Below are 22,002 nucleotides of genomic sequence, written 5' to 3'. Positions count from 1 at the left end.
GGAGTAAGGCCCCTGCCCAAAGGATGCTTACTTGTGCTTCCTATCCATGTGTCTCAGTCCCAGGGGAGGCAAGGGACTTGGTGGGGACCCCAGACAGCAGTGGCAGTAGCCTGTGGCAGTACGGTGAGATGGTCAGGCAACTAGCTCAGGAGCACCTCTGCTCCAGCGGCTGTATAGACCTCCAGCCTCCCTTCATCTCCCTTCCACCTGGGAGGTGTACAACCTCCATCTTTCTGGGTACATAACAGAGACCCAGCTGGTCCCTCTGACAGGTAATGGCACTGTGCTCACTGAAAGCTTGCGCGCCGCGCGCGCGCGCACACACACACACACACACACACACACCACACACACGCACACTGTCCAGGCAGGAATTTTCTAGCCGTGCTGCTGGGGTCCACCAGCAAACTGCGAAGGCTACAAGCATTCCGAGACTACCTTGCCACCTCTGCCTTTCCACCAGCATTGAAAGAGAATGTGGTTTCATGCTTGACAGACTGAGACCAGACTCTAGCTGTGTAGTTCCCAAGAGAGGTGGCAACCCTTTCCAGCCTTCCTTAGAACCCTGAGAGGCGGCACTTAAAGGAGGCAGGGTGGGGACCTGAGAGATGAGGAAGGCACACAAGCCTGCCTCACAGCGCCTCCCAGTGCTCAATGGACAGCAGGCCCAGAGGCGACAGTAAAGCCTGGGACTGTGTGGGAAGGGGACCCACAGTCACAGAAGAGGCAAGCCCTCCCTGCAGTTCCCAGGCTGCCCTGGGCTGTGGGCTAGGTCTGCTGTGTGCAAAAGGAAACACAGCTTGTTCTCTCCCCTGGATGTCCCCCCTACCCCCATTTGGAAGGTTCTGGAGGATTTATGCTCTCCTCTCCAACCCACACAGCCATTCATCATCATGCGCCTCCCTGACAGTGGACTCCGCTCTGCCCAGCTTACCCCTCGGGTAGGTGTCCTCGGGAGATTTATTGTAGTTCCAGAGGCGCAGGCCAGCAATACTTTGGGCTCTGTCAAAGTGGATCCTAACCACATGGTCCAACCCAGGGGAAAAGGGGATCAGCCACATGTGCTCATCCTCGGTGGTGATGTTCATGCCATCAATTAACCTGCAGGCAACAGGGACAGATCAGCAAGATGGTGGGAGGTCTCCAGAAGGTCCGCTTTCCTCACCACCCGGGTCTTGGGAGGTGGGTGAACAGTGAAGTCAAGCAATGATACTTCAGAAGCAGTGAAAACAGTTTATGCTCATCAAGGTGCTGAGAGCACTCATCTTCACAGGCTAACAGACAGGTGTGTCCCCTTGGCAATCCCTCAGCCCAGGGAGCCCAGGGTGGGAAACTTCTGCTAATGATTACTATTCCTCACGTCAGGAAGGCTGGCTGTAGAAATAAGCTCATCACAGCTGTGATGCGGGTACCCTAGGATGTGCCATGGTTAACAGGGAAAAACGACACTCATGAGATGTGGTGTGCCCAGGCAGGCAGACCACAGGCAGCAGGGACCAACTCACGCTGGGAATGAGGTTCATGACCTTGGCGTCAGTGCTCAGAAGGGGGTGCCCTGGGGTGGGATGGACTTTCTCTCTATTGTCCCAGTGTTCTGAAAATGTAGAGGTACAGTTGAGGAAGTGCATCCCATCTCTCTTGGTGAGGGTCTCCAAAAAACGAGGGAACCAGGCAGACCTGGGCCAGGGACTATAGCCAGAAGGAGGCAGGTGGCTCCATGCTTGTGTTGAGCCAACCTGCTTGGTAGCCCCAGGTCTAAGTGCCCCAGGGAAACCCCAGCCAGCAGCAGGGCTTTCGTAATCAGTTACCTCAGCCCCACTGCATCTGTCTCTGCCTCAGTCTCTTCAGTCTGGACCCAACCTTTGTCTCTATGTGGCATGGTCACTTGAAGAACCTGGCCCCAGAGACAATCGGCCCCCCATACACCACCTTTAGACCCTTGGGGGGCCACATGTCCTGTAACTCAGCTGTGGACACAATTCCTTATCTAAAATCAACTTTTCCCCTTACTGTTTGATAGTTTTGAGGTTTAGAATAAATCTAAGTGTTCATCCACGGAGGTACAGCGTTCTCTCTCCTGTTGCTCTAAAAGGCTGTTATTTAAATTGATGGATGGTGTGTCTTACAATTGCTGGCATGTTAAAACTGAGGAAATTCAGCAGGCCCAACCCTGCTGTTTGTGAAGGAAGCTGGCTGCTGCGGACTGCTGTTTCCTTCCAAAGCAATTACCTCCGTCTTGGAGACTTGGCTGCCAGAAAGACTGTTGCAGGCTTTCGGGAGAGGGAGATGAAGGACACTGATGGATGGCAGAGAGGGCTGGTTAGCAGAAGAAGCCCCTCCTGGGCAGTCACCTGGTTCTGTCCTGAGACCACCCAGTAGTAACAAGCCTCCTTCATGCTATATTGGGGTCTCTAAAACACTATAGCTTACCACTAGGACCCTGTCATTGCAGGGCTATGGTGTGAGGCCAGGCGGGGCAAGAGGGACAAGAAGAGCCTGGGCCATCCTGTTCATATCAGAAGGCTGAGGGAGGCAGGGTGGGCACTGGGTAGTAAATGCTTGCCCTCCATGCAAAGGCTCTGGGTTCCATCCCTAGAACTTCAAACAAATGAAAAAAATATTGCAAAAAAATACATAAATGGGCACAGGCACTCCCAGAATCTGAGGACCATCAGCAAGGATAAAATCCGAGAGATGGCTTAAGGAGCCTCCATGGCCCAGCAGTGGATTGGCCAGCCCAACCCATTGCCCAGCAGTGGATGGCCAGCACCCATGCCAGCAGTAGATGGCCACACCCATGCCCAGGCATGTGATGGCCAGCACCCATGCCCACGAGCACCCATTTGCCAGCGTAGATGGCCAGCACCATGCCCAGCAGTAGATGGCCAGCACCCATGCCCAGCAGTAATGCCAAGTAGCAGTGATGATCAACACCATGCCCAGTAGTAGAAGGCCAGCCCATGCCTGCAGTAGATGGCCAAAGCACCCATTTGCAAGCAGTAGATGGCCAACACCCATTGCCCCCAGGTAGATGGCCAATAGAAAAAAAAACTCAGTGGCATCTTTGGAGTTCTCTGGGCTCATGTTTTGTTAGGGTCGGGTTTTTTGTTTGTTTTGATTTTTAAAACCTTGATGGTCCTTTGTGTATATGTTATGGCTTTCCAGTTGTCTTTATAGAATTCCTGTGTGTGAATGGTATGGCTCTGTGTCTACATGACATTCTTATGCTTTTCTTTGGCTCTTCTGTTTGTTTTGTTTTGTCCTGTTCCTATTTGTTTGTTTTGTTTTATTATTTTATTATTATTCTTTAGATCCCTATTTGTTTTCTAAAGGAGAGACAAAAGGGTGTGGATCCGGATTGGAAGGGAGGTGGGGAGGAACTCAGAGGAGTTGGGGGAGGGGAACCATAAACAGAATGTATTGAATGAAAAAAATCTTTTCTTTGTTTTTGTTTGTCAAGAAAGGTTTCTCTCTGTAGCCCTGGCTGTCCTGGAACTCACTCTGTAGACCAGGCTGGCCTCGAACTCAGAGATCTGCCTCTGGAGTGCTGAGATTAAAGACATGTACTACCACACCTAGTTGAAAAAAAAAATCTGTTTTCAATAAAAGAAAAAATATACAAAACAAGTAAACAAACAAACACCAGAGGAGATGAGTGGGTAACATGCTTCTGTAATCCAGCACTTGGACCTGAAGCAGGAGATCTTGAACTTGAAGTCTGGTTGGTACACACTGAGAGACCCTGTCTTAGAAAATATACTATGAGTCGGGGGGGGGGGGTGCGCCACCTCTCCAGAGTGAAAAGAACTTATAGAATGGGAAAAATGTTTATCAGTTACATATAAGACAGGATTAATATCAACATACATAAATAACAAAATCAAACACCCTAAACCCAAGTCATCCAATCAATAAATGGGCTAATGAAGTAAGTAGATAATTCTTAAAGAAAGAGATACAAATGGCCAATAAATATTTGAAAAAAACATTCAGCTTAACGACCAGGGAAAACTGCTTTGAGAATCCATCTCACCCCACGAAGAAAACAAATGACAACCATTGCTGGGGAGAATGTGGATAAAGAAGGCCCCTCATTCCTGCTGTTAGGAGTCATAGAAATCACTATAGAGGTCTCTCAAAACCCTGAAAATAGACCTACCATATGACCAAGCTTAATCCCTGGGTATATACCCAAAGGACCAAAAGTCAGCATACCAAGAAATACTTGCATATTCATGTTTACTGCTGCAGCATATACGGGCAGGAAATGGATTGAGTCTAGATGTCCATCATAGATGAATGGGTAAAGTAACCCGGTGCATACATGCAGTGGAATTTTGTGCATCCATAAAGAAAAATGTGACCATCATGGCATATGCAGGGAAAAAGTTACAACTAGGAACGTTAAGAGAAACAGGCCAAACTAAGACAAATGCTGTGTGTTTTCTCGGCTATGGAGCCTAAACCTTACATTACATATGGGGGGTACCCGTGCATTTATATCAAAAAAACTAGAAAGGAGCCGGGCGTTGGTGGCGCACGCCTTAAATCCCAGCACTCGGGAGGCAGAGCCAGGCGGATCTCTGTGAGTTCGAGGCCAGCCTGGGCTACCAAGTGAGCTCCAGGAAAGGCGCAAAGCTACACAGAGAAACCCTGTCTTGAAAACCAAAAAAAAAAAAAAAAAAAAAAAAAAAAAAAAAACTAGAAAGGGATTGCTGTGGAAGGGAGAGGTCTCAAGATGGGGATAGAAGCATAATGGGACACTGAAAATAGGGCGGCAGAAGTGGCTTAGCTGGGAGAAGAAAGGAAGCTAACTGGAGAGGGGACAGGGAAGGATGGTGGGGGGGGACGAGTAAGAACAAGTGTAATGATGTGTGTGTGTGTGTGTGTGTGAGTTGCCTTAATGAAACGTGTTGCTTTGTAGTCTAACCTAAAAAATAAAAATAAATGAAGGGAAATGAGTCAATGAGAAAAAGAAGTCCCCTGAAGCTCGAGGGCTTCTCCGCCAATGGCACATATGGCTACTGGACCCCTACTCACAGATGTAGGTGTGACAAGGACATTGAGAGTGTGTTTTGCATTTTCAAATACTTCCTGATTAGAGATATGCACTGAAGTGTTTCAAGATGACGTTATGATTGGGCAGGAGGCTGTCAGGATTTCTGTGGTAAGAACTGGGTGACAGGGATGGACACTCTGGGCAGGTGTGAGTTTCTCCTGCTGCTGGCCAGGAGCAGCTTGTAGGCTCAGGTCTAGGTCCTCCAGCTAACCTATCAGGATCTACAGCCAGGGTGGCACCAAGCAGTCAGTGCAAAGAAGGGAGAAGTCCACAGTGAAGGCCACCATAAAGGGACAAAGAGGACAGAGTCAGGGTAGGGGCTGCAATGCAACCACCCTGCTCCCAACCTGTAATCAGGAGGATTATTTCTACAGTTCTATGGATGGAGGAAGTGACGCACAGGAGACGCCTAACTCAGCAGGTAAGTCTATCCCGGATGGAGTATCCTGTGGCTTGTGTTCAAATCATGACTCCATTTAACCAGTCTGGGTACGAGGGCCACTTCCTGACATCAGCTTCCTCCTCTATACACAGGGACAACATTAATGATTCTTAGTCTGTTTGTCGCTTTCATGGATGGACACCTGCAATCTCCTAACAGCCCAGTGCCTGGCACTTAACATTCCAAAATGGCCTCTGCACTTCTGGTTATGTTGACCTCACTGTCACAGCTGTGAGGTCTGGAAGCTTAAAGAGATTTGAACTCCCATCCCTCAAACGCTCCTTGACTCTTAGTTAATTCACATAGCTGTCGTACTGGCTGGGTTTGTGTGTCATCAGAGAGGAAGGAAGCCTCAGCTGAGGACATGCCTCCATGAGATCCAGCTGTGAGGCATTTTCTTAATTAGTGATCAATGGGGGAGAGCCCAGCCCATAGTATGGGCTGGTGGTTCTGGGTTCTATAAGAAGACAGGACTGAACAAGTCACCAGGAACAAGCCAGTTAGCAGCAACCCTCTATGGCTTCTGCATCAGCTCCTGCCTCCAGGTTCCTGCCCTGATTGAGTTCCTGTCCTGACTTCCTTTGATGATAAACAGAAATTTGGAAGTATAAGCTGAATAAACCCTTCCTCCCCAACTTCCTTTTTGGTCATAGTGTTTCTTTGCAGCAATAGAAACCCTAAGACAGCTGTCCAGAGCAGGAGGTGAGGTGCCAGTCTATGAGTGACAGGTATCTGTGGATGGATGCTATAAAAAAGCTTGTCCATTCAGCCTGGTCTTGGTATCCAGAATGTGTAGGAAGCAGAGCGCCATAGCCGCCTGCAGAGACTTTCTTTTCACTTTCCAGTTTACAGAAGGAGAGGCCTAGGCAGGCATGTGCAAAGCGGAGTGGGTCACACCGAGGCTGACAAACTATGACTGAGCAAGGCCCTAGCTGATGGCAGTGTTGATATCCCAGCATGTAGCATCTGAGCCACACCAGCCCTTTGCAAGCTGCCTGCCCCTCCACAGGGGTCCCGTGTACAAAGGGCCACCTCTGTTTCTTTTGGCTACATACCTTCCCAGGCAGTGTCTCATGTGTGCCTGATGCCTGGAACACAGAGCATTGTCCCTTGAGCCCGACTGCCACAGTCAAGCTTCTCCTACTTACTTGTCCAGGGTCCGGGAGTCGTCAGTGTACTCCGGCAGGTCGTTTAGGTCCCTGGAGAGGCAGAGAGCTGGTGCGGGTGGATGGGCAGGGCCTGGCCATCCTTGCCCACGACTTCCAGGCCAGTCAGCCCTATGTAGTGCAGGTCCCCCCAGGAAGCTGTGAAGTTCAGCCGGAGGCCTGTGAGGGAAGGAGAGCAGCCAGTCACCACCAGAGGCTCTGGAGCCAGAAAAGAGCTGCCCTCAGCCTCTCCACTCTCCCCTCATGGACCTTCTCTCTCAGGAGTCTTCAGGCCCAGACCACTGCCTACTCAGGACATAGCAGGCAGGGAAACCCACACATGGCTTTGTGCCCCGTGAGCTCCCTCATGCTGTTTCACACTGCAGTGTTCCTCTCCTGACTTCTAACGTCCCCTTGCTTCTACCCAGATGATCTTCCAATTGTTCGTTTCTCTAGGCCTTTCTTTCTACCGCAAGGCCCTTGCACATGCGGTTCCTGGTCTCTGGACTGTGCTCACAGCCCATCATGTCTCTGTATATTTCCTCTACCAAACTCTGGAGGCCACTACTTAGTAAATGCCCACGTGACCTGCCAGGTGCTGACTCCTTAAGGAAATGACCCGTTTTTCTAGACTATTATGTACCCACATACTGCACAGTGCCTGGCATATAGTGGAGGCTCAGTGCCAATGAATGCCTGACAGTGACTAAATGAGACAGTCACACCAGAATTGGACATTTTATGCAAATGGACTCCTCCTAGGAGCCCTCACTGCATTCAGGGTAAGGGAAGTGGCAGCTGACCCCATCTGTCCCCCTCAACTTTCACCCCACTTCACCAGAGACCACATCAGGAGACCTCCTGTGGCCCTGGGACACTGATGCCAGGTGACTCATTCCATTGCCAGCAAGGTCCCTTCTCTGGGTCTCTGGGTCACACCCTGTCACCCTGTCATATTCTTGGCTGGAGTTCCTCCTTTCCCAGTAGAGCAGGGCCAAGTTCAGGGGCAATCCAACCATGGAGGTATCTGACCCGTTTTAACACCTGTCTGAGTTCCAAAGTTCAGTTCTTTGGGCTTCTGAATGACAGCAGGGTAGGTGGATCTGGCAGAAAGCCTGGGTCATGAGGTGCTCCATATTTCTTACAGGAGGATCTGTGAAGCCCAGCAAACTTCCAGAACACCCTGGGGGCCAGGCTGCAACCTCTCACCTCCCTGAACTCGACATCTTGTTCTGTGCTCTGTCATTTCCCAGCATCCTTTTTGTGACTCAGCCTTCAAACTTGCTCTCTGTGGTGCCAAAGTCAGCCTGAGCATCCAGGGAGCTGATGAGGACTTGGGTTCTAAGTAGCACTGAGCAGACTGCTCGTTACGTTCACATACCCTCCAGGGTATGGAGCAACTCAAGCTGGCTGCCCCTCTGGCCTGTGGCCCTGCCGCTTTCCCACAGAGGTGGGCCAGCTTCTTCACTCTGCGTCTGGGCTGCAGAGTGGAATGTGTGCACAGGAGGCTGCCTCCTCTTTCTGCCCTGCACTGATGCCAAGGCAGCTCAGTCACCTGTTGCTCTGGCCAGTAGCAGCACATGCACACAGTTGCTGGTCCACGTGCTGGCTGTTCAGAGCAGGCCGAGGGAGAACACCTGAATGGCTCAGAACTGCCAGCACTGATGGCTACAGAGCACTGCATCCAGGCACTCCACTGTGGACTTGTTCTGCAGCAAAAGCTGACTGATAGAGTCCTTCTACTGGCCATATTCAAAATGGCATCTCTCGGCGATCTCCTGACAGTGTCCCCCACTCTCCTGCCCTTGTTCCACTTGCTTTCATCCTAACCTCAAGAGGTAGTCTGCATTAGTGCGCTTGTTGATTTCCTGAGGCCAACACTGACTGCTCTATCCTCAGAGCTAGAACAGCAGTGTCCAACAAATAGATGCTTAATCAAATTTTGTTTTGAAACCTCTGATTGATAGAAAAGTAGGTGGGTGGTCAGTGGATATGTCTCCCCTAATTTATAGTGGATGATAAACGAATACTCACTGATCGTCTGTATGCGCCAACTGTGGTTTTAGAAGTAGAGATGTGAGGGAAATAAGAGTCTCAGCATGAGCAGTGCTCATTCAGCAGTCAATAGACACCTGGCAAATGCTGCGTACCACAGCTGTACACCGCCGCGCATGCCCAATCAGAAGGATGGATGAGGTGGAGTGTGGCAGAGTAGGAACAGGGTGCTTAGGGAGGGAGGTGGCATCTGGGCTGGGACCTGCATGCAGGAAGAGGCATGCTATGCTGCACTTCTAAAGAACATTCTAGATTGAGAAAACAAGTTGGGCCTACATGTGAAAGCAGCTGGCCAAGGGAGGAGAGGAGTAAGACTAGAAAAGGAGGCAGGGCGCAATCCCACGTAGAAGCTGAGATGTTCATGACATAGCAACGGGAAGTTACAACAGGTTACTTTTTCTGTTGCTTTGCTGAGATAAGATCTCTCTTTGTGATCTAGAACGGCCTCAGAACCAGTGATCCTCCAGGCTTGGCCTCCCGAGTACTGGGACTGCAGGTGTGCACCACCATGGTGGCCTATACATGGCAGCAGGACGGTGGTGGGGGCCGAACTGTGTCTTGGAAGGACTCCAGCAAGACTGTAAAGGGAGGCAGGCAGGGAAGACACTGGTGCTGAGAGTGACCTCGTCGAGGGTGTTCACAGTGGGAGAGGGCAGCAGGGGACAGGGTCAAGGTCTGTTTAGGAGGCAATGGAGCCCAATGGTTTGAGCATAGAAGGACAAGAAGGGATTGATCCAGATGACAGGGTGAGGTGGGGAGTATCTGGGATGGAGACGGCCGGAGGTGGAGGAGGGAGTAAATTGTGAAGGGAGGGACAGGGAGAGGCAGAAATGCCACCTCCCCCTGGTAACGGAGCCTTTCCCATGCCTGCAGTCCCTTTGTGTCTGGCAAGAGGCACCTGATCGCATTGATCCAGGGCTCTGAATGCAACGGCTCTCCTTGTGAGCTGATATCCATGTTCCATATTCATCTTCCTCGCGTGCATCAATTAGTATTTATACAAATGGAAATTAATTTTGTTATTTCTCTCATGCTCTGGCCCTCTCGACTTCTTCCCTATTCATTGTGGCTGATATTTTGCAAAAACTTCCCAAATGAGTGTCATCTGCAAATTAGCAAGTCATAGATTCCCTTTCAAAGCAAGAGGATTGGCCACGTTCACCCACTGCTGCCCCCCTTCCCTGCCCCAGGACTGCTTTATTAAAGTGTATTCTACTCGCACACGCTGCTGAGCAGGTGGAAGATGGGATGGGATGGGGGTTAGAGAGAAGAGATATAGGAATCCTGGAGCTCTAGGTGGAGAGCCTAACGCTTTCCTAGCCGGTACAAAGTTCAAAAGTCACAGGGTTCTATTCCAGGGCCAACCTCCCTAGCCACTGCAGTAGCGTTTCTGAGAAAGACTGGGTTGGTCAGTGCAAAGGACATTGGTAAACAGCCTTTGGGATAAATTAGCAGGCAGACAGGACAGAGGTGCCTTCTTGCCTGGCAGCACCCTCACCTGCCTTCCTCTTCCAGGGAGAGGTCCTGGCTCAGCCAGGTTGTCTGGGCAGCTGGCCACTCTTAACCAGGCTACCAGGACAGCCAACAACCTTAGTCTGGCCAGATATGGTGTTCATATCTCCTACCTGTCCATCTCCACCATGGTGAGCCACATAATTGATTTATGGACAGGCCTGAGACACAAGCTTGACTCAAAGACTTAATTCTGGAGCTGTACCTGCTGGGTAATAGAAGTCGCGTCTACTCTGGGTTGCTAGTAATGGGTGGATGTGAGCACAAGGCCCTGGTGCATGGCCCTCCCATGAGCCCCTGGTGCATGGCCCCCATGAAGAAGAACAGGAAGCAAACGGTAGAAAAACAGACACAGCAAGTCTCCATGGTGTCATTTCCCTGCCTACATCCAGTTGCCTAAGAAACTAGTGACCCTAACTTCTAGGTGCATAAAACCAATAATTTTCTTTTACTGAATTCAATTTCCATTGTTCTTGTGTGTGCGTGTGTGTGCATGTGTGTGTGCGTGTCCACGTGTGCGCATGTGTGTGCGTGTTCCTGTATATTAGGGTATGAGTGCATGTGGAGCCAGGGACAACCTTGGTGTCGTTCTTCCTCACTGGTCCTGGGGCACACCAAGTAGGATAGACTGGTGGTCAGAGAGCCCAGAGTTTCATTTGGTTCCATCTCTTCAACACTGGATTACAGTGTACACTGCCATGCCTGGCTCTATGTGGGTGCTGGGAACTGAATTTACTGGGGTCTTCCAGCTTGTATGTCAAATGAGCCATCTCCCTGTCCCTTTATTCATTTGTTTGTTTATTCATTTATTCAGGCACGATCTCCCCTTAGAACACAGGCTAGCCTTGAATTCAGGTGTTCCTGTCCTTGCCTCTCAAGCTCTTTAGTCCGTTAGTCTAGAGTAATTTAGTGACCCGGAATAGAAAGAACTGTAACAATTCAAAATAAGTCACCTTCTTTCTGTCTAAGAGACCATTTTTTTCCGTTTGGGTGGGCAAGGGACAGGGGAGGGTTCTCATGGAGGACAATGGGAAGGTATTTGGGGGAAAGGGCGGCAGAAGAGCCAGCAGGTAGAGGTGCAGTGTGCACTAGGCACCACCCAGACCCTTGCCCCAGGACAGGAGACTACCTGGGCCACAGGCCACAGCCCCACTCACTTCCTGCGTTACTGCCTATCTTCAGAAAGCCCCGGCCTTCCCTGGATGCAGCCTCTGACATGAGGACATAGGGACATGAAGACTAAGCACTCCCTCAACTCAGGACATCAGCAGTCGCCACCACAGCTTCTGTGCTTCCCATCTAGCTGCTGAGGCCACCTTTGCCACCTCAGCGTGGGGATAGAAGGCTCCGGTCATCCTCCCTCAGAGCTACCTTAGAGACCCCACACTCAGATCACATGGACTGGGCAGGCGGGGAGCCAGAAGAGGCACTCAGACCCAGGAGACCATGAGAGCCTGCGCTCACTAAAGTGGTGAGGGAGGGGCCCGGCTAGGCCGGGGCAAACTGGGAACTGGAGATGTGAGGCTGCTTCTGAAGAAGCAGGGTAGGGTCACAGCTCTTGTCTTTAGGAGAGGAACTGAAAGCAAGTGACCCAGCAGCAGGTAGGGCAAGAAAGAGCAGGAAGCCAGGCAGTCGGAGCATGCAGAGAGCCTGTTAACAGGGCCCTGGGGGAGGAAGGGGGATCGCAGACAGCCATGACCCTGGCTTCAGCTTCCCTAGATAATGAAGGACTGACATGGATGTGAGTGAACTCAGAGGAACTGTCTGAAAGGAAGAGGACAGGCCCGGGAGTCGGGATGAGATCTACTCAGGGAGGCATGCTGGCTGCTGCAACCTCATGTGTTTCAATGTGTGAAATTAGCAACACTTCATCATCTGCCTAAAGTCATGGTTCCAGAGAACCTGGACTTTGGGTCTTGTGAACCCCTCACCACAAACACCCCCCCCCACACACACACACACTGCTTTGCTTTGTATAAAGCTGAGCTATTGCGAAGGTCCGGAACAGCTCCACCCTCTGAGGCTGTAGCAGCCTGGGGCCACCAGGCTCCTATATCCAGATCCCCAGGGAGCATAGAGATGGCCTGGGTACAAAATGCCACAGTGGCCCTCTGCTAATGCAAAGTGCAAAGGGGCCCCTGCCAGGCACCTGGGACAGGTACTCACACAGCCCGTAGAAGATGCCTGGCTCCGGTGTGGTGACTTCAGAGACAGGGGGACTGGCTTGTAGCTCTAGCCCTGGTACCTGCAGGATGGTTGGGGAGAAATAGGGAGAAGAAGAGAGGTTTTAGTGGTACTCATTTGTTCCTTTACCAGATTCACTGCCCACTCCGTGCCCAGGAAATCCCTGGTCTGTTTTTGCATGCCTTGTCTTCCTATGACTATGATGAGGTATGGGGTGTCTAGAGCCTGGGACGACATCCCTACCACAGCTCTTCCTGGCAGCTGAGGGGGGATGCTACACCAGGGTATTCAGACTTTCTCACTGTCTCTCGTGGACCACATGCTTGTTGAGTGAAAGGGAAGGAGAAAGGAGAAAAGGATGGAGGATGGGAGGAGGAAGATGGGGAGAGGGAGGGACTCGGGGAAGGAGTGAGACAAGGAGTCAGGAGCGAGGAAGAAGGGAGGAGAAAAGATGGAGGAAGAGAGCAGGAAGGATGGACAGTGAAGAGAGAAAAGGGGAGGGAAATAGGAAGAGGCAGAGACGTGGGAGAAGAGGGCAAGGAAAGGAAGAGGAAGAAGAATGGTGGAGGAGGGAAGGGAGACAGGAGAGAGGAGGAAGAAAGCGGAGGGAGGAGATAGACAGAAAAGAGGTTGAAAGAAGGGAGGGAGGAAAAGGGAGAAAGGAGCCTTAAACCATAGCAAGTGGGCCCTCACCGTGGCTGTTTAGAACTGGCATCTAAGGGGTGAGCTCAGAGCCTGTATCGTTAGAGTTCCCAGTTGATGCCCATGGGCAACCAGAACGAGCAGTACTGTCTACTGACAGGTCACGGTGGGCTGCTGCACTCTGCTTGAAGTCTCCATATAAGATTAATTACTTTTTATTTAATACTAATTCTCCTGGGCAAAGAAGCCTTCAGTGCTTCAGACAGGAATGGTGTAGGGCAAAAGGAAGCAAGATGTTTGCCTTCCCTAGGACCAAGTGACCCGTCCGGCCTTGCAGGTCAGGTCCATTAGCAGGTCCCCCTGGGCCTTGACATTTGGGAACCACTGGCAGATAAAAGACTTTAGGATCAACTCTCTGGAGACCCGTGGGTCGAGGACAGACTATGCCATGCTTAGGAAGGTTTGGAACATTTCAATTAATTGCCTCTTTTAAATTGAGATAGTTTAAAACCCAGATTTCTGGCTTCTCTTGCAAAGAGGACAAGCAGCAGTGGGTGATGAGCTTTCCGGGCAGAGCTGCAGGCCCTTCTCAGGCCCCCACTCACTGCCCTCTTACCCCATGCCTGCCTGGCCCCACAGCACTGGGAGGTGGTCTTCATGCCAGCCACTGCTTTCCTCACACACTTCTGTGGGCCAGCCTGTCTCCTGGGGCTTCTGCTTGTCCCATCTCCTTTTCACACCTCTTTTTCTACATTACAAGACCCTCCCCTGAGACCCTGGGACCTCTCCATTTTCATCAGTGGACCCTGACATGGGCTCACTCTTGCCCATTTTTTTTCAGCATTATGCATTCAGATTCTGGCTTTGATACCTTCACAATATACCCTCAGTTAAGGCACTTAATCCATGCCCTCAGCAGGAATACAACAGTCCCTACTTAAGGATCATCATGGGGCCGGGCTTGCAAAGCCTATATCACTAGTGAGCTTGGGTTAGGTCATGTGCTCAGGCATCCATAATTATGCTCACTGTTTTATGTTTATAATGGTTCTAGGGGTAGAACCTGGGCCTAAAGCATGCCAGGCAAGTACTTTTCTGACGAATGACATCTACAACCTTCTTTGCACTTGTTCAGACAGAGTTTCTCTAACTTGAACAGGCCAGTCTTGAATTCATTCTATACCTGACTTGCCTTGGACCTGTGAATGGCTGGCTTCCAGGCCTATATGAACAGGCTCAGCTTTGGCCATTGTTTCAATTGCAAGGCTGCCTCCTGCAGGCATGTCTATTCTACTCACAATGGTGAGTGATCAGAAGCCGTCTCAAGCACACCATCTCCTCACAGGGCTGCCAACCTCTATATTACACACACACACACACACACACACACACACACACACACACACACACACACACACACACAGCACTGATCCCAGCATCCAGCCTGTATTTCCTGGCTTTTGATGAAAATTTGAATCCTTACTTCACTTTGGTTTAAAAAAAAAAAAAAAAGATAATTAGAGAATGAAACATGAAATACTGAATAGAAAATGAAATAGAAAAATGAGGATCGTCAAGGCCGCAGCCTCAGCAGGGTAAAGGATATCTATCTGTTTTACTCTCCCTTCCTGCTGAGTTAGGAGCAGCAGTCCGCTTAGGAAGCTGTCCTATAACTTGGGAAGCTGAGGCAGGAAGACAATGGGTTCAAGGCAGACTGTGCTGCATGCTGAGACCTTGCCCTGAACAACTAAGGGAATCCACTTAGGGCACTCCAGCCCCACTCAACCCTACCTGGTCCTGGCATTCAAGCCGGCCTGTGTGAAAGGCGCTCGTCCTGACCTTCACTGTCCGCAGTGCTAGGCCTCCTTAGTGCCTCTTCAGGCTGAAAGCACACAGGCTCTCAGCATCCAGGTCAAATGTCTCATCCAAGCAGAATATGGCCTCCAGGATGTCCTCATCCGTGGTGAAAAGGATAGTGTCTCCAAAGTGCTCAGGGGCTGGGCAAATCACCAAGAAGAGAGAAGGTTCAGCTGGCCCCAGCCCCAGTGGTCTGCCGTCCAGAACTTGTTCTGGTGTCCCAACACTCTGTGACCACAAGCAGCTGACCGTTCCTGGTATGAGCCAACAGCTCAGTCCCCACATTTCACCAAGCTGAGAGCCACAATGATCTATTGCTGGATGGAATGAGAATCCTTGTCATCTGTCACCAAACAAGTCCCTGCTGAGAGGCACTAGATGTCCAACCTAGACCTTTAGCCCATTTCTGCAGTGCTGGGGATGCGACCCAGGGATTGCACATGCACGACTGACCTAGAGCTACAGAATCTGCTTGCTTTAAATCTTGAGACAGCCTTGCTAAGAGACCCAGACTGCCCATGAACTCAGTCTACAGCCTACACGGGCTGGAGCCTTTGGAGAAGTGGGATTTCAAACAGTGTGTATGCGGTAGTGGGTAGTCTCAGGGTGATTTATCATCCATGCATAGCCCTAGTGCCGGGACTACAGCTATACACTGCCTGGCTTCCGGTAGGCCCTTTTATAAAGCACCTCCCTAGAAGGTATGGGTATTCTGCTCCCAAACATGGGAGTTGGGCTCTAGGGACTGGCTGGCCATGGGCTCCCTAAACACCCTACCCCTCTGACTTAAGGCAAGAAAGATGCTACAATTCATGACTCCGACTTGCAGAAAAGCCCCTTCTCCAGTTTAGGATCCTGGTCCCTGGACAGACACTTAGTGTTAGGAGCCCAGCTCTGGCCCACCCATGCTGGAGGAGGTGAGGGGTGCACCATGTCTGTGAAGAGGACTTTATCTATCTGGGCTAGCTCATGGGATTCCCTCAATATTTCAGTGAGCAGCAAACAAGGACTTCTAGAATATCCCCACAGATATACTGTACCTCCCATGAGGGTTCCTGAGGCTTTGGCAATTTCTCCTTCAAAGATGCACTGCATATCCAACAGCATGGTGATGTCCTTCACACCACGGAAGGAGTGTATTCGAGACTTATTGTAATTCCAAATCCTAATCAGGGCAACTTGGCAAGGGTGTGTGAACTCGATGGAGATGGAGTGGGTCATGCCTGGTGTGAAGGGGGCCAGCCAGACATGCATGTCATCCTGGTCCTGTTCACCCATCGATGAGGTTGGAAACTACACGTGGGTCTTTCCCGTAAGCTGGTAAAATATTGATGTCAGGGGGATCCGCTGTAATGCTGGAGATCTGTACTGGCTCCCCTGTGGAGCTGAATATCTCTATGCCATTAAGGCCAACGTAGTGTCTGTCTCCCATGTAGACTTGATGTCAATGACCAAGTGCTGTCCATAAGGGAGGACTGGGATTTTAAAGTCACTGTCACCATCTGTCTCTATGGAGGGCTCCGGCTCCTCCTTTCTGCAAGGGGCTGGGGGTTCCTCATACCGACTGCTCCTCTGCTGCTTCAGGAACTCATCTAGGATGTCCCCCTGTGGCTCCAGGGCAGAGATGCGGCCCCGGTGGCACGGTCAAAGGCAGTGAGGAGTCCCATGATGCATGCAGTGCGTGTTCCTTCTCACCATACCACTGCAACCAAGGCAGTGTCCCGGTGGCCTGGGTGTCTTCTGAAAGAGAGAACAAGGAGGGGCTAGGACTTGTTAGTGCCATACCCTGGAAACTGCCTCATGCAGTGGCTCTTAGCTGCCTTGGCTGGCATGGCCTGAGAGGCCGCCCTTGTGACATCTGTGGGTCAAGGCTTCCAGAGTGGTCTGGGTGAAGCATGGCTTTCTGTCACACATGGTCTTCAGTGTTGGCCTTGGAGGCTAGACTCTCATTTCAGAAAAAGACAAGAAGTATTTTTAATAGGCTTTGAACTTTCTAGGAGTACAACTATTATACAAATCAGGAGAAGGGCTACAGTTAGAACCTTGAATGTTCTAATCTTGAAGCTGGTATGTTGTAGGCTTGTCCTCCAGACTGTGGCACGACTGGAGGGGGTGGGGCCTGTAGGAGGCAGGCCATGTACCTGAAGGGGACTCTGGGATGTTAGTCTATGTTCTTCCTTTCTTTGCTTTCCAGCTACCATGAGGTGAGCAGCTCCATCACACATGCTGCCACCACCATGGGCTGCCTCACTGCAGGCGCAAAGCGACATGGCCAAATAGTTCAGGCCTGGAGCCTCTGAAACTGTGAGCCACAATAAATCCATTCTCCTTGAAAGTTGTCTGCCTCGGGTACCATGATGACAGGAAGGGACCCAGGAAGGTTGTTTTAGTGTTGGAAACTACTAGAAGTTATCCTGCTTTGAAACTCACCTAGCCAGGGACACATCATGGCCCACAGGTCTGAGCTGGTCACAGTGTGGGCTGCAATGGAGGCTGGCCAGTCATGTGACTCTGACAGCACTACAAGGCATTATTTAACAGCAGGAAGATGTTCAAGAATAAATGTTACATCTGCATAGCCCAACACTTGTCTGGAGGCAGAAGGATCACAAGTTCAAGGCAGTTACCTTCGCCAAGTGTATTAAAGGGTAAGGCAGTTGTTTTCTCCCACGCATGGGACAAAGCCTGAGTCCTGAGCATGAGGACACAAAGCAGTCCTCCAAGGGATGCTCTGAAGCACCTCTCAGAATCTACGAGCCCAGTGTGAACACTGTAGTGGCCCATCCTGGCAGCCAAGCACAGCCAATTACGGCCAAAGGTGTCATTCTGAATACAGTGACACACAGCACTGCCTTTCTATGTTGCTTTCATACTGGGCAGTGCCTGCACTCCACTTCCTGCTGCTTTCTGGGGCTTGGTACCATCAATTATCTCCTCTCTCTAGAATCTTCCAACATCGCTTCCTCCAGTGCTTCCTGCTGCTCGCTCTGCTGCAGACACGCATAAATCTCTGCTGCTAGAAAAGGGAGGGTACCAGGTCCCGTGGCTTACCCCATCATGCCTGTCCTCCCCTTTCCTGTGCAGACACCCTGTTTCCTGGTAATAGCAGCCTCTCAACCCCACCCAAACGCAGCCTTCCTTCTTTGGGGAAGAAGCCTCAGCTTTCTGGAGATCATCCCACTTGTAGGACCTCCACACTAAAGCTAAGGGAACTCTCATTCCCTGCCTGAGCCAGACTGATGGGATACAGGGCAGAATTGTGAGGGCCCATTTGACTACACAGTGGGCAACCTGCCTAAAAATGTTGCCAACTTGGGAGCAGGAGCCAAAAGATACAGAGAAACCCCAATGGCCTTATCTGAGTTCCTGCATCCACCTGTTCCCAAGAGCAGACCCCTCCTGGTGGCTTTTGTACTTTGGATGCCTAAGACACCTATGGTTCTCAGAACTCCCCACTGACGTGACTTTCCACAAGAGACAGCGACTTCTCAGTCTTCTGTCAGTCTTTACTTTATGCATGACATCCCAGATAAAGCTCTTGAATTTGACAGTCTCTCTCCCAGTGGTTTAGGAGACATACCATTGCAGCTTTCTATCTCCTGGCCCAGAGAGTAGCTAGCTTTTCTTTTCCTTCCTTCCTTCCTTCCTTCCTTCCTTCCTTCCTTCCTTCCTTCCTTCCTTCCTTCCTTCTTCCTTCTTCCTTCCCCTCCTCTCTCTCTTCCTTTCCTTCTATCTATCTTTCTTTCTCCTTTCTTCCTTTTTTTGAGATGGGGGTCTCACTACATAGCTCAGGCTGGCCTCTAACTTGTGGTCTTCCTACCCCAGTCTCCAGAATTTCAGGAGCACAGGTATGCCACAACACCCAGCCTACCCACAGCTTCTTATCACAGTAGTGCCACCCTCTTGTTCAAAGTCCAGAGTAGCTGAGACCTGATCTTTGGTTCCATCTGGCGCTGTGCTAACCCAGCACCACCTCTCAGCCTCCGTGGGTCTCCCGGACCCCTTACAGCCACTTCTGCAGGGTCCCTCAATCCCAGTCACCAGACCACTGAGTTCCTTGCTGGTGGCAGACAGGAAGAAGGGACAGGGCAGGCACAAGAGAACCCACAGGTGACAGCTCCAGACTGACACGGGGGCTGAAAGCAAGAAGCCGGTGTCAACAGGCTTCCTGTCGCAGCGCACACTTCCTATGTATTCCTCGCACCTTATGCCGTCTCTACATGTCTGTCACTTCAACACCCTAGCCAAGAGCTACAGTGGTTTGTCACATATCACTCTCACTGTCATGATCATTTCTTACACCAAGAGTGAAAACGACCTGCTCACTGTCTACAGGGCTATGACGTGGCTTTTCTTAGTTCTACAACCTCTGCCTCCCTCGGCACACTGCCATTCTGCTCTGACCACCAGATGTCTGTCCAGGACGCATCAGGAGTCTTCTTCAGCGGGGCTTTGCCCTTCTGTGCCCTCTGCTGGGAGAGCTCTTCTCCAGATGGTCACTGCCTTCCAGTGCCCCTGCCACTCATCCTTGCTCCCTGCTGTGCCCTAGTACCAACACAGACAGCAAGAGCTGCTAGAAATACCTAAGAAGTGTTTGCTGGGACAGGAAGCCTGTCGACACCAGCTTCTTGCCCCCCCATCATTCTGGAGCTGTCACCTGTGGGTTCTCCCATGCATGCCCTGTCCCTTCTTCCTATCTGCCTCCACTAAAGAGCCAGAAGTCCACCTTCTCTCCTCGGGCTGGTGTGACAAGTGGCAGAAGGAGCTCTAGCATGGGCTGTCATCACTTGGTCTCTGAGATCTGAATTCCTCTGACTGAAGCAATGGCGGGTTGGCCAGCGAGCACGCCAGGAGACACTAAGCTCCACACATCAGGAACTTGGCTGGTGTGCCTCTGCCAGGGAGCAGGACTTGGCATTCCTTCTGAGTCTTCTTCCAGACTCCACTCTGAGTCTCATACTCGGTTCTAAAGGAGAGTGTAGACTTTCTCCTGGCCCTCTCGGGTGTGATGACAGCTGGACATCCATGTGTCTCCCTGTGTCTGTCTGTCTGCTGGAACATGCTCTGTCTACTGCTTGGGACTAAGCTAAGCTTGCCTGTCACTGCTGACAATCCTATTCTAAATCTGCTAGACAAGAAGTTTCTTTTTTTCTTTTTTGTGGTACTAATGATGAAACCCACAGCCTTTGCACACATTAAACAAACACTGTCTCTTTAAGCCACGTCCCCAGGCCCAATCCTAAACCAGATGGCAGCTGAAAGCAATGGCATCCATCTGCAGTCTATGCATCAAAAGGACCCTGATGATGACATGACGGATCCAAGATGCCGAAGACTCCTCCTGTGTGTAGTCAGCTATGAACTAGGCATTTATAAACTGCCCTCACATCTGCATCAGTGTTACTAACACAAGAAACAAGATGGACAGGGCAAATACAAGAGCTGCCTTTCTTCCAGTGAACCTGCTTCAGCTACTGCTGATTGGGCAAGGGCTGGCCACCTGACCCAAGTCCACCAATCAGGCCCCTAGGACTCTGGAACTGGCTGTAGGACCAGAGCCAGCACTCAGTCACTCGGGTCTGAGAGCCTTTGGCTGCCTGGAACAAACTAGTGAGGAAATGGAGGCCTGGTGGACTTGTGAGGAGAGCCGAGGGACAGGGAGAGGATGCTGTTAGCTTTGGTGTTAGAGTGCCTGGTTCTCCTACTCCTCTTCATGCTCACAGTAAAGGCTGATGAGACCCATCTATTGTGCCAAGGAACCACACTTCCAGAATGCAGATGTGGTATAGTAAAATCTGGTTCCTGCTGAGCCACACTGAAGACACAGTGGTGGAGTCCCATGTAAGGACAGAGCCCTGAAGCCATGTGAGCTTACTCACCCCACTAGCATTCTGGTGGACTCAGCCAGCATGCTTCTTGAGCCCAGACATGGCTTTGGCATGGGTGATGGGTAATAACACGATTTCTAGACAACTTTCCTCGTTAGCAAAACAGCTAACAAGCATTAAATCTCAAGGGCTCGATTCTTAATGTGTCACTGAGCCAAGCAGGAAATGTCTGGCAGAAACTAAAGTGAGATCGAGCCTCTGAAGTTGGACAGTTGGACGTTGCCTGTCACAAGAACTCCTGCAGCTCCTCGTCTGCTTAGAGCTGGCTGACCATTCAGTGAGCCGCTGGCAGCCATGCTAATCAGCCCCAGGAGTACTGCTCCAAGCACGATGGTAGGCTGAACCACTAGAGTTCAGATTCTATACTAGCCCCATGGCTGTGGGAAGGAAAACCCGGGAAAGTACTGAAACTTCACTTTTTATCTGTAAGATGGGGCTGTCAAGAGGGTTCAGAATCATTAAGGTTGACCAGACCTTGGCAAGAGCAAGCACACAGGGACCCAGGCCTGCAGCTGCTTGTCACCACTGTCCTGCCCACGGCATGTCACTGAGCCAGCTTTCATACTCAGAAGCTTCTCTTTCTGTCTATGTTGTTCCTTCAGTGTGTGTGTATGTGTGCATGGATACATAGATCCACATGTCTGTGAAGCCAGAGGGCAACACTTGTCATCTTCAGGATGGACCTGCATTGAGACAAGTCTCTCACTAGCCTGGATATCATTATTTGCTAGACTGGCTGGCTAGCAAGGATCCTACTGTCTCTGCCTCCTCAGAGCTGGAATTAGGTGGGTTTTGGGATCCAACTCAGATCCTCAAGTACTTTACTTACCGCCCCCCACACACTCTGACCATTTTAATGTGTTTCTTGAGGCAGGGTCTTTCTATGTAGCAGGGCCAGTCAGAGCTGGTGATACTCCTGCCTCAGTGCCCTGGGTGGAGAGATCCAGGCTTAGTCCCACCATGCCCTCTGAGGATTCCTGAGTCTAATGCGAGTGGGCATCAGCAAAGATGCAGAGGGCAGTCAGTGGTTAGGTGAGTTAGCCCTCAGAGTCTGACGTGACACATGAGGTCCAAGCAGACACTGTCACAGTGAACAGAGATGATTCACCAAGGACAAGCAGGGATCCTGCGGCTACACCAACAAGAGGCAGAATCAGAGAACAGGTGACAGGCTGGGGAAGGGGACAGAAGCAGGGACACATCTGCTGGCATGCTTCT

The 22,002-nt window shown here is 50.8% G+C and overlaps 1 pseudogene; it reads right to left on the bottom strand.

Annotated features, from left to right (window-relative positions):
• Window positions 1-22,002, bottom strand: part of LOC114700318 — a 120,013-nt pseudogene that overhangs the window by 7,559 nt on the left and 90,452 nt on the right.

This window comes from Peromyscus leucopus, unplaced genomic scaffold, assembly GCF_004664715.2.
Source record: "Peromyscus leucopus breed LL Stock unplaced genomic scaffold, UCI_PerLeu_2.1 scaffold_471, whole genome shotgun sequence".
Taxonomy (NCBI): Eukaryota; Metazoa; Chordata; class Mammalia; order Rodentia; family Cricetidae; genus Peromyscus; species Peromyscus leucopus.
The sequence above is the reverse complement of the archived record's forward strand: the minus strand, read 5'-3'. Positions and strand labels throughout refer to the sequence as shown.